Genomic DNA, 11,169 nt, shown 5'->3' on the forward strand with positions numbered 1-11,169 from the left:
AAATGGACCGATGCCAAAAGGGGCTAGGACTTTTGAGGAGCATGTAGTGTGGGAAACACTGGGAGCACAGAGGAAAAAAGAGGGAGTGTAAGCAATCAGCTTCAAATTTATTACATAACAGAAAAAAAACAGAGTGAAGTGTTGAGGGAAGGTGAAAGATGTATTAATGTATTCAATAAAAAGATATGCACGGGCATGCAGTGTGGTAGTAGGAAAACATCTGACCCACCGTGAGAAATGTCAAATCTATCAGGCACACGCTCAGCTTACGTTGGCACACTGTTAACACATGCCCTCCTGCAACCACCCTACACATAGTAAGGTGTGGTTGAGTTATTAAATGAGAAAGGACTGGCTGTCCTGTATCTGTCATGAAATCTGAACTTCTGTTTTTACTTATGAAGATTTCTCTTATACTTATTTGTTTAAGGGTAAATTTTAAGGCCATGAGAAAATGCTCTGTATTAGATTCACAAGGTTGGATAGGGGAAGACTCAAAGCTAGGAAAACAAACTCTATCAAAGCTTAATTTAGTAACAAAACCCAGAGAGGTCGACACAAAGTGCAAGAAAACAGAGTAATTTCTTTGAGATTAAATATAAATACGACTGCCCTATAGCATGAACCCCTGGACGCCCAGTGCTGCAGAGTCTGACCTGGAGCACACTGCTATTCCTTCAACTCAGACTCCCTTCCTTCCTTCTCTGGGAGCAGGAATTGAGTGAAGCCAGAGGTTAAGATAAAATGTACCTCTCCTTGACATGGACCACATGATGTCATCCCACTATCAGCCCTCGAAACCTGTCCAGAACTGAAGATATTTTTTTTTTCGTTCACACCCAAATAGCTGCAATATAGTGGAAAGGCACTACGACAGACAAGAAATCACAGAACCAGGAGATTTAGAGTGCGGAAACATGATTTCCCCTCTCGACAATGTGGAAATGTTGCCTCCTGTAAGTTAATAGTTTTACATGCTTTCCTTCAATTCAAATTAATTCTTAAAATCTGAAATTAATTATTCCTTCTCATTGCTGAATGCAAGTGCAAATAAACAGGCACAAGCCATTTTAATATGATTTTCTCATAAGTAATATCTGTTGTGCTTATATTGCACTTTATCCTACCGTTCATTGCTATCACTTGAAACTATATAACTTTGTGGTATCTTGTCAGAAACATCTTTTAATTATTTAGTTTTACTGCAATATACTACATTCCTGTCTGTTAAGGATTTGGAGATTATTTCTTCTTTCCTCTGTGTATGTAAGAATCAGTGAGCCAGTCTCAGCTCGCCTGCAGCTTGTTTAAAATGAGGCAGTGAGGCCTGTCACTGGCACCAAGAAGCGAGACCACAGCTCCTCTGTACTAACCTCGTACAGAACTGATTTTAAATTTCTCATATTTGTTTTCAAAGTGTGACATGGTTTGGCACCAGCTTACTATGAGCACCTCATCCCATGTTGGACATTTTTCATTGGCCACAAACTGTGGAACAGAATACCACTTTATATTTTTAAAATTAAATTTAAAAAAATGTTTCTACCTTTTAATGTGTGTGTTTAAAAATGCTGTATGTGTTGTTTCAGTGATGTGCTTTATCTGATTCTTTCAGCTTTTTATACTAATACAGTTATCAGGTGGTTAAATTAACTGACTGTGCCAATATTTATCAAAGAGCTTGGATAGAATTGGCTGCTGTTTGTTGGAAAACAACCACTCTTGATTATTTGAAGATAAGTAACTGGAAAAGCACATGACTTCATCAAGAGGAACACTGACCTCTCTGTGGTGAGGAGCCTCTATTTGTTTTCTCAGAGAGTCTGGATCAGAGCACGGGAATCCTCAGGTGTCCCAATTATCACCTTCCTTCACAATCAGCTTTTAGACAAGCCTCTCTTATGTATGCAAGTCATGCTAATGTCCAACATGCCCAGACAATCAGTAATGAGAAACAAGTGTTACAGATCAAGCACTTTGCCACATGTGCATCACATCTAATCCCCAGTGGCAGATCAGCATATGAAGGCAGAGCCCATCATCAAGGTGACTGTATGAGACAACAGCAAGAGCCTAAATATCAATAATGTATATCTGAATATTGTTAAAAACATATTGCAATGTGATTTATACAAATACAATATCAAGAGTAGGCCTACTCTACCAGTTTTAACATTGCACCAATATAACATTGTTTAGATTTGCTGTAAAAATACACCAAAATTAGTGCAATTGTTCCAGACACACTGATTTATTTTCTTTTCACTTGAGGTTTTTAGACCATCTGATGCCATAACTTTTATACAGCTTTATAGAGACCTTTCCAAAGCCTATAAACAGACTTTGTGGTTGTAAAGTTTGTGGTGTTGTCCACTAAATGGCCTAAATAAATCCAGTTCACACAGTTATGTTGACAGTAGCTTGTCAGATCACTCTTTTCTTTATTTTTTTCTTTCTTTTATTGTCTTTTATTGTGTCTTAAATATTGCACAACCTTTTCTCTGTTCCCATATCTCTTCTTTTTTGCTGAATACATATATCTTCATAGTACATGAATCCAAAGGTAAACTGAAATATTAGACAAATTGAAGTTTGGCTTGATAAAGCCTCTTATAGAGAAGGGATTATCATTACTTTCAGTGTATCTATTAAGACTACCAGGTATAAACAATTTGTTTTACTGTTTTCATAACTATGAAACCTATGCTTGCAGGAAAAAGAAAGGTTAAGTCATATAGATTAATTATCTGGAGACCATGAGAAATCCACCAACATACAAAAGTCCATGTCAGTTCAGGCTGTAGTTGTTGAGTTAATTCACTCTGGACCAAACTGGTGAACCAACTGACCCCTCGGGCTAAAAAACACTTTCCTTAGAGGAAGAATATTGTCAAAACAAGCTGAGAGACACACATCCCAACTATTACCACATTATAAAGTTGTTATAATAAACATAGTGAACAATAGACTTTATGCATGTCCAGCAGACACTGGTCACCCTGATCTTCTAAGTGTGTCTAGAGTTTCTCAACTTCACCCCCTCAAAGTACAAAGTTTGATAATGACAGTAAGTTTGACTTTATCAGATTAGAATTGATCACATGTCTTATGGGAAATGTTGTTACTTGCAATAATAAATAATACATTAATCGTTCACAATATGTGTGGGTTTGTAGGCTAAGTCTGTCTGTCAATATGTTTTCTGAAGGACAATGAAATGCAGGAAGGGCCCTGGCTCCATGCTGTCTCTGTAAACAAAGCATATATATACATATACTAAAAAAGCTCAACACATACACAAACGCACACAATACTTTTTTTGGTTTGTTTTTTGGGCTTTTTTTTTTTTTTGGTTAGGAGGCCCTCCCCCCTGCTATATAACCCAAAGTGAGAACAGTGCAGGAAATGGTCTCTAATTCACAACCTTGTGACAGAAGGAACAACTGGAGAAGCACACACACATTTGCCTTTCTATAGTTGTAAGAACACTCAAGAAAGGCACACCCTATAGCCCAGCCTTTACTACCACACCTTAATCCCAAATCAAACCCTTATCTCAACCCTAGTCAAGGTCTAACTGCAACCCTAAAGCCAAGTCATTACCCTAAAATAGCCCATTGAAGTTGTGAGGACTGGCAAAAAATCTCCTGGCATTGTAGTAACACACTGAGATGTGTCCACACAATCAACTACAGACATGTACACATAAACAACCCAACACAGAAATCAACTGTATCAGAACATCGAACAAAATAAATTAGATATTCTGAGCACTAAGCAGCAGTTAAAGGCTTTTAAAAAGAAACGTTGTCTGGTTTTGGCTGAAGACTGGAGCAGCGCGGCAGACCAGCCAGTTGGCCTTTACAGGGCCACTGATCCGAACCATAATAACTGCATGACCGGGTCAGGGTTGCACAGTTGGAGCCCTGTGCTCTACTCTGTGGCTTACAAAGATGCATAGCCATCTCTGTCTGCCTTTCATATCCACCTCCCCATCCTACGCCAGGATATCTCTCTGGACAGTGTGTTCCTGCCAGCCGAGCACCGAAACACTACAACAAAGATAGTTGTTATCTTCCTGAACCTGTAACCCACAAGCCACCATACTAAACCCTGGTCCCTGCTAGCGTGGCCAGTCTGTAACTTTGAAAGACTGGAAAACTAACTAGAAAAATGCGTATGTTTGCACATGAAATGCGTATGAATACAAAGAGTGAGAATTTTCACTATGAGAGGAGATATTTGTTCAGCCGGGGAATCTACTGATGAGATTAGGTGCTGAAGCTCTGGTTAGGGGTGTGGAATGTAAACAAGACAAGCAGAGAGAAAAGGCTTGAGAAGATTCAACTAACACACCCTCCCTCCACACCACCATTATTCTTCCTCCCTTTGTGAGACCAGAGCATGTGGGGTTCATGGACCGGCCCCTCTCACTCATGTTAACTTTGTTGTGTGTTTTGCAAGCATGTGTGTGTGTGCGTGACCTTGTCTGAAAATACATACCAAATGTAGGAGTAAGACAAAGAATCTGAAACCACAAATTCAGTGTTTGTTCACAGCAGTGATGGTTTAGTAATGACAGAGCTGGTCATATTAAGTATTGGTGTTCCTTGACACTTTAGAAAACAGTGACCATGAACAATTTCAACTATTTCCATCTGTACATACTGATATGACAGTCTGCTTTCACTTCTTCCTTGTTCCTCTCTCTCTCTGTCGTCAGAGTAGGCCAAATTGTGGGCTGCACATAGATACATAAAACAATGGAAATAAATAAGCACTGACTCATTGAATCATTTCTATCTTAGATAACACTGTATTTAGAAAAATCAGATATGGGAACCTGGAAACAACAAGGTCTAAGTAGGCAAGAAATGACCAGACAGGCTGTAAACAAGACACCAGTTTAGATTTATTCAGAATTAAATCTAACTGTTAATTTACACAAAATGTCTGTTAGTAACTTTGTGGGACTAGATGCTACTGTTAGCACACTAACTTGTTGTTTGCTTCTGTGCACTTATTCATGTTTACCATCAAACATTTGCTAATTAGCACTAAACACAAATTAATCACAGTCCTGGACAAATTGAAATTTTGACCTTTTAATGCTGGGAGAAATATTACGGGCTCACAAAAGTCACTACAATCCATCCTTAGGCTGGCAGGAATATACGCACCAAAGGGCACAGCAATCCACCCAGTAGTTGTTAAGATATTTCTCTCAAAAACAAAAGAAAAAACTGCTTAATTGTGTTGGTTACAACAATAGTAAAAGAAATTTGTCAAAACATTTAGATACATCTTCAGTGAACCACAAGGAAGTACCACAGTTTGTGCCAATCAGACCGATATGGAGATATTTTACTTGATGCTGAATGCAAATTTGACCAGCTGGCAGTACTAGAGTAAAAAATAAATGATCCAAGTCCCTTGTTAGGTCATTTCAGTCTGAACCAAACTGGACCAACAGATTGACAAAGGGAAAATCTACTATAGCATGGGTGAAAACACTGCAACGTTGCCATTAAACTAAACTTCTTTTAAAAATTACATAAATGCATGTTTTTACTTATTATTAGAAGGACATCCTCTACAAGGAAACAGCACAGGCACTTAACCATACATATTTGCCTTCATCACCTCACTCTGCTGCTCAGGCTATCTCATTTATTCCTGCTTGTACCCAACAGATTGCCACTAAAGGGGTGTGTGGAGCTGGTTTGGTTCCATTTGGAGAAGGTATATCTGGTGTCCAGAGAGCCTCATCCCATTTACGGCTGTTTATTTTAGGGCCCACCTGATATGTAGCTTCACTGTAGGGAAGAAGGGAAAATTTCACCAAGGGGCTCTCATCATGATCCACGCTCGAGGAGTGTGCGGGTAGGGTGGGCTGTATGCAGGAAGATGACAGACAGTGAACATGATTAAAAGAGTTATGGGCACCACATGACTCTGTGGCTAGATGGTGACTGCAATTCAGTGTGTGTGAGAGACAGAAGGAGAAGATGTAAGGAAAGACAGATGCTGAGATCTCAGTTTAACCCCCAGTTCCACGTTCATTACAAATCCATCTAGAGCAAAGCGAATGTTAAGACACTCCAAATTAACCCTGAGAGTGACAGAAGCAGCCTCAGCTGTCTGTGGTATCACTTTCCATCCAAATGGTATGGATGGGGGTCTAACAACTGTCACCCTGACCTTGTTTCTCCACACCATTCTCCCAAGACTCACTAAACTCTCTGGGGCGGGGTGGGACATTACCAACATTCATAATATCACTCGTCTCTCCAAAAACACAGCTACAGTATCTGCCAGTCATAGAGATTTAGTCATGATGCAGTAGACACTAACATGCTAGGATCTCAGAGTATGTCTTCAAGTGTTGTTGTCTCTCTTGCGTGTCAACTTAAATCACAGCAGAACGTCACAACTTGTCAGCCAGAAATTGCTGACTGGATTATTGTGATTATTATGTTTGTGCAAAAATTAAAAATTAAAATTATTTAAATAGTTGCTGATATTTCAGTCTGGACCTTAGTGACAGACCCACCAACTGACATAGCATGCCTAAAAACAGAGTTTGACATATACAGTCTTGAGCTGAAACACTGAGAACGACACCTACAGTTGTCTGACCAATCAAAGAAAGAGGTGACATGGAAAATGCTGTGACAGAAGCCCTTAATGCAGCTACTGACAGACATGACATTAGCTGTTGCACTAAAAAGAATAAAGTATGTACATGTAAGGTATAAATACATACACAAAACGTAGATGCACCTTGTACAACTTCAAGTTTAAACTTGATTGTCTGCAGACTTTGAATACCAACTGGAAGCCATCAATTAAAGCCAGAACTGAGTCTTTGCTTTAAACTGGTATCTGATACTGATTAAAGCTACTGGTTTCAACCAAGGCCAGCCAAAGTGGCTGAGAGGAAGGAGGGGAAAGTCCTCAGGGGGATGCTGGAGGGTGTGTGAAGCAGTGCCCTGCGTGCCGTCGGCCAGCCGCCCGAGGGGGAGGCACATGGTGCCAACAGCTGCCATGGTGAAACGCTAACCCCTCTAAATGTTCAGTCCAGTAAACAACGCTAGGATGAACACATGCCAACGGGGGAGCCTGGGTGAGGAAAGGGTGAAGAGGGTGAATGGGGCGACCCAGCTGACGCCGTGGAGAAAGGAGAATTGACCTCTGTGAAATGGCTTATTAAAGTGTGGTGGTCACCATTCTGGGGGGCCAACGCAGGACAAGACAGTGAGTGAAACCCAAAACCCTCTTTGGCAAACTGAGGACTGTGCAAGCCACAAGCCGCAGACAGGAAGCCGAAGATTCAGGAGATACTTTCATTGGATGTATTTACATAGACATAACACACACCAAATGTCTGACTGATGACTGATCATTTTATTTTCCTTGCCAAAGACGACGCATGTTCAGTATGTTTACTCTCACAGCTGGATGATAAGTGTGCTAACTTTTCATCCTTAACCCCCTGAAGAAGTACATTCAGGCCTTGTATTGTTTCATTTACCTTTTAAATTGCTAAATGAAGTGCACTTTGTGAAGCCTGTTGCAACTATTGGAGTTGTTAAAGGTTCCCATGCTCCCAGGCCCCCTAGGGATTGGCAGGAACAGATGTGACATCTACACTCCCCCACTCTGTCTGTCCCTCCTACCCTTAGTCTCATTCTGTTGCTTGTAAAATAATCCAGCTTCCACTTGTAAAAACATTACTTTCTACCTCCATCGTCTCACCTCATAACTCTCACTTTAACCCACAGCAAACATAATTATCCCAAATTGCATAATGCGATAACTGCATCAAGTCTTAACTGATGGTTAAATGTGATACAGGAGCATTGAAGTAATCTAATAACTGCCATTCAATCTGTCATTTCATTTCACTCCCAACACTTACTTTTCAGCAACAAACACAAACACACAACAAATACAGGAGTGTATTATTGCATCAATGATGTCTGCAGTGAATTTAATACTGACATTTTTGCTGTTTTAGTTCATTGGAGTTCAGTTAGTTTATATAGCATTATATATCTTTAAGGCATTTTACATTGTTATGTTTAAGACCTTACAGGATTGGATGGGAAACATATTGACCAGGTTTAGGGTGAGTATAAAGTCAGGAGAGAAAAGAGGATCAACAACAAGCAGCAGACAAAACACTGGTCAGGATCAGTAACTACACACTGGCAACATAAATGTTTCGAGGTCAGAGATACCTGCAGAAAGGCACTGAGAGAGGGACATAAGTGTTTAAGTGTTTCCAGACCCCAGAACACACAGAACCTGAACATTTTACTGATAAGGGGATATTGCTGTGGATTTAATAGCCTAACACTATGCAAAGTAAATAAAATTTGTTCCAGCATGACCACATTAAAATACTATTCACATGTAAGGGAACCTATGTTGTATAATGAGTACTTTTGTGCTCATCACTAATCCTATATTTACTACACTTATTTTAGATAAATAGATGAAGAACAGCGTCTTATTAGATTATTACTTTTACTTTATAGAACAGTCTAAAAAGTTCTTCCACCACTGATTATCACTTTTTAAGTCAACAGAGATACTTATTATATACCATTAGTTCTGGTTCATAGTACCTTCTAAAAAACTGCATCCATGCAAACAATGTGAGATATCAATTATCATGCATTGTATGGTTCATGCAAGCAGTGGAATCTCCCCTAAACACTGGTTTATTGTGAAGGGATGGGAGAGATTCTCTGATAGGAGGTGTTCTACTATCATCGTAATCTTTGCATCCTGTTGTGTTAAACCAGGCCCATACCTGCCTATACAATCGGCTTCATCATTCCATTAACCACAAATGTGAGTGTGTATGTGTATGAGAATCAAAGAGCAAACATATTAAGAGAAAAAAGGACAGAGAGGATAGTTTAGATAACCCTTTATTGATCCCCCAAAAAACCTAAATATATGTAAATAAATATAAAAACTCAATATTAGGTCCTTTCACCAACAATTCAAAAATGATATCTCTGTACTAACCTCTTATCTCTGTCATCACACACCTGCTAAATCTGACAGCTGACTACAAGCATACGTGCCTCAGCAAGAATAAATTCACTCCAGCTCTATTATCCAGAGACCCTGTGCCATTATGAAAAACCACAGGGTTCATTCAGGGGCTTATCTTGAGTTTAGAAAGTGGTTAACCAAACAATAACCACTGTCCTGGCTTTCCTGTAAACATGGCCTTAATGATAGGGTAGACAGAATCTCTGAGGACAAACACTGTCAGTGTCACAAACACTGTATACCCACAGGAAGTGATGTAGGCCACAGATGTCGCGGATTGGCCAAGTGATGAAGTCTGCAGAAAGCCATTTCACTTTGAGGTACAGCTGACACTTGTTACGTGTTTAAGCTGACAATTAATATGGGTCCTGTAAAACTGTGTTTTTCTAAAGCCTCAGCATTTTTACTAGTGTTGTTATCAGCTTTCATACAACAGATCACGTGTATTTTCCTAATAATAATGTATTTTAATTGAAACTTTACCACTGCTCTTAAAATCAAAGAAACATAACAAGTGTCTGTTTGCAAATTGAGGAAAGAGGAAGCTGAACCTTGCAACGAAAACTGAAGTGTGTGGTTGTGGTGTGAACCTGTAGCTGGGGCAAAGATATTGTTGACTGTGTGTAGAGTTGTGTGAGAAACAGAGTGAGTGTACTGTAATGTTTTTTATAGGTTGTAACACAAAACATAAAAGGTATCTTCAGTCAAGGCTGTACATCCTGAGTAATGTGGTTACACTTAACCAGTGCATTTAGCTTTTATGAGAACAGGTATATTGTAGTTGCATTTTACAAAGGTCACATATGGGAGCTGCAAGTCAGTGTGAAAAGATGTTCATTGAGGTACAGTATTTGAAGTAAAGTGTTGTCAGTCATGCATTTGTGTGTTAGACACTTCTTTGTATAGTGATTATCATTATTATTCCAAATGATAAATAAAAGTCTGATGCATCCGATTTCTTGTGGTGCAGGACAATATGACATTGACTTGTGTTGAAACAAAGATTGTTATAATTATAATTATAGAATAAACATTACCATCACATAATTTCACCATAGGATAACCAGATGAAACTAACATTACATTCAGATTCATTCTTGTCCTGTGTTCAACTTATTAAGTTTAAGGGAGGAAATCGGCAGGATTTTCAATCCTACAAGGATTTACACAGACTGAGCTCAGGATTACTCAATAGCTTTCTTCCGTACCAAGAGGACGAGCCAGTGAGTTTAAGGTGTAAATGTGATGGTCTGTTCCAACCTGCCCCGTAGCCCATGGTCTCCAGCCACAGTCTGGTGGGAGGGTTGGTTTCGGTTGACAAGTCTGAGCGAAAGTAAAGGAAAGGTGTGTGAAAAATACATAGTTGTGCATCTATTGAACTCTGGATTGTTGATGTTTGAACTCTGCACTGATACTGTGTGATTTCTCTCATTTCTGTTATAGTAATAATGCAATAGTGTAAATTCTGTCTTTAAGACATATTTTTTACATTTAAAATATTCCTAAATCTCTGTTTTTGGCTTTTGCCAGTTTTCTGTTTTGCTTTTTGCAGACATTACATCTTATTTATAGTCTACCTCCACCATATTTGTTTTTCTGAGATAATTTTCTTCACAACCACATTATTCCTATCTGATTTCCACAGTCCATTAAATGTCAAAACAGGTTCGTATTTCTTAGCTCGCAGCGCTTTATTTATCCAGTGTTTGAATACACTGCTGAGCTATATACTTAACAAACCCCGTGTCTAGTCACAATGTGACATGTTGAAATTGCATAAAAATAAATAGTAAAAAATCAAAGCTATTCAAACTCTGAGATTGTTATTCAGTCTTTTAACAGGGCTGTGCAGTATGTAGACACTGTAGCACCATAGTGCCACCTAGTGGACAAGTCCCATATACATATTGGCTGCACTCTGTTGCTAACTTGTATTATAGGCTCATTTTTGGTTTATTTTTCAAATGTCCTGTTTTTACAGTGTTTGCTTTGCAACATGTACTATTGGATTTGCATGTACACTTCACTTCTCCCCCCTTTTTACCCTGGAGTAATAAATACAGCAGTTTATTTCTGAATTGTAGTAAAGAAAATGTA

The sequence above is a fragment of the Anabas testudineus genome, chromosome 12 (genome assembly GCF_900324465.2).
Source record: "Anabas testudineus chromosome 12, fAnaTes1.2, whole genome shotgun sequence".
Taxonomy (NCBI): Eukaryota; Metazoa; Chordata; class Actinopteri; order Anabantiformes; family Anabantidae; genus Anabas; species Anabas testudineus.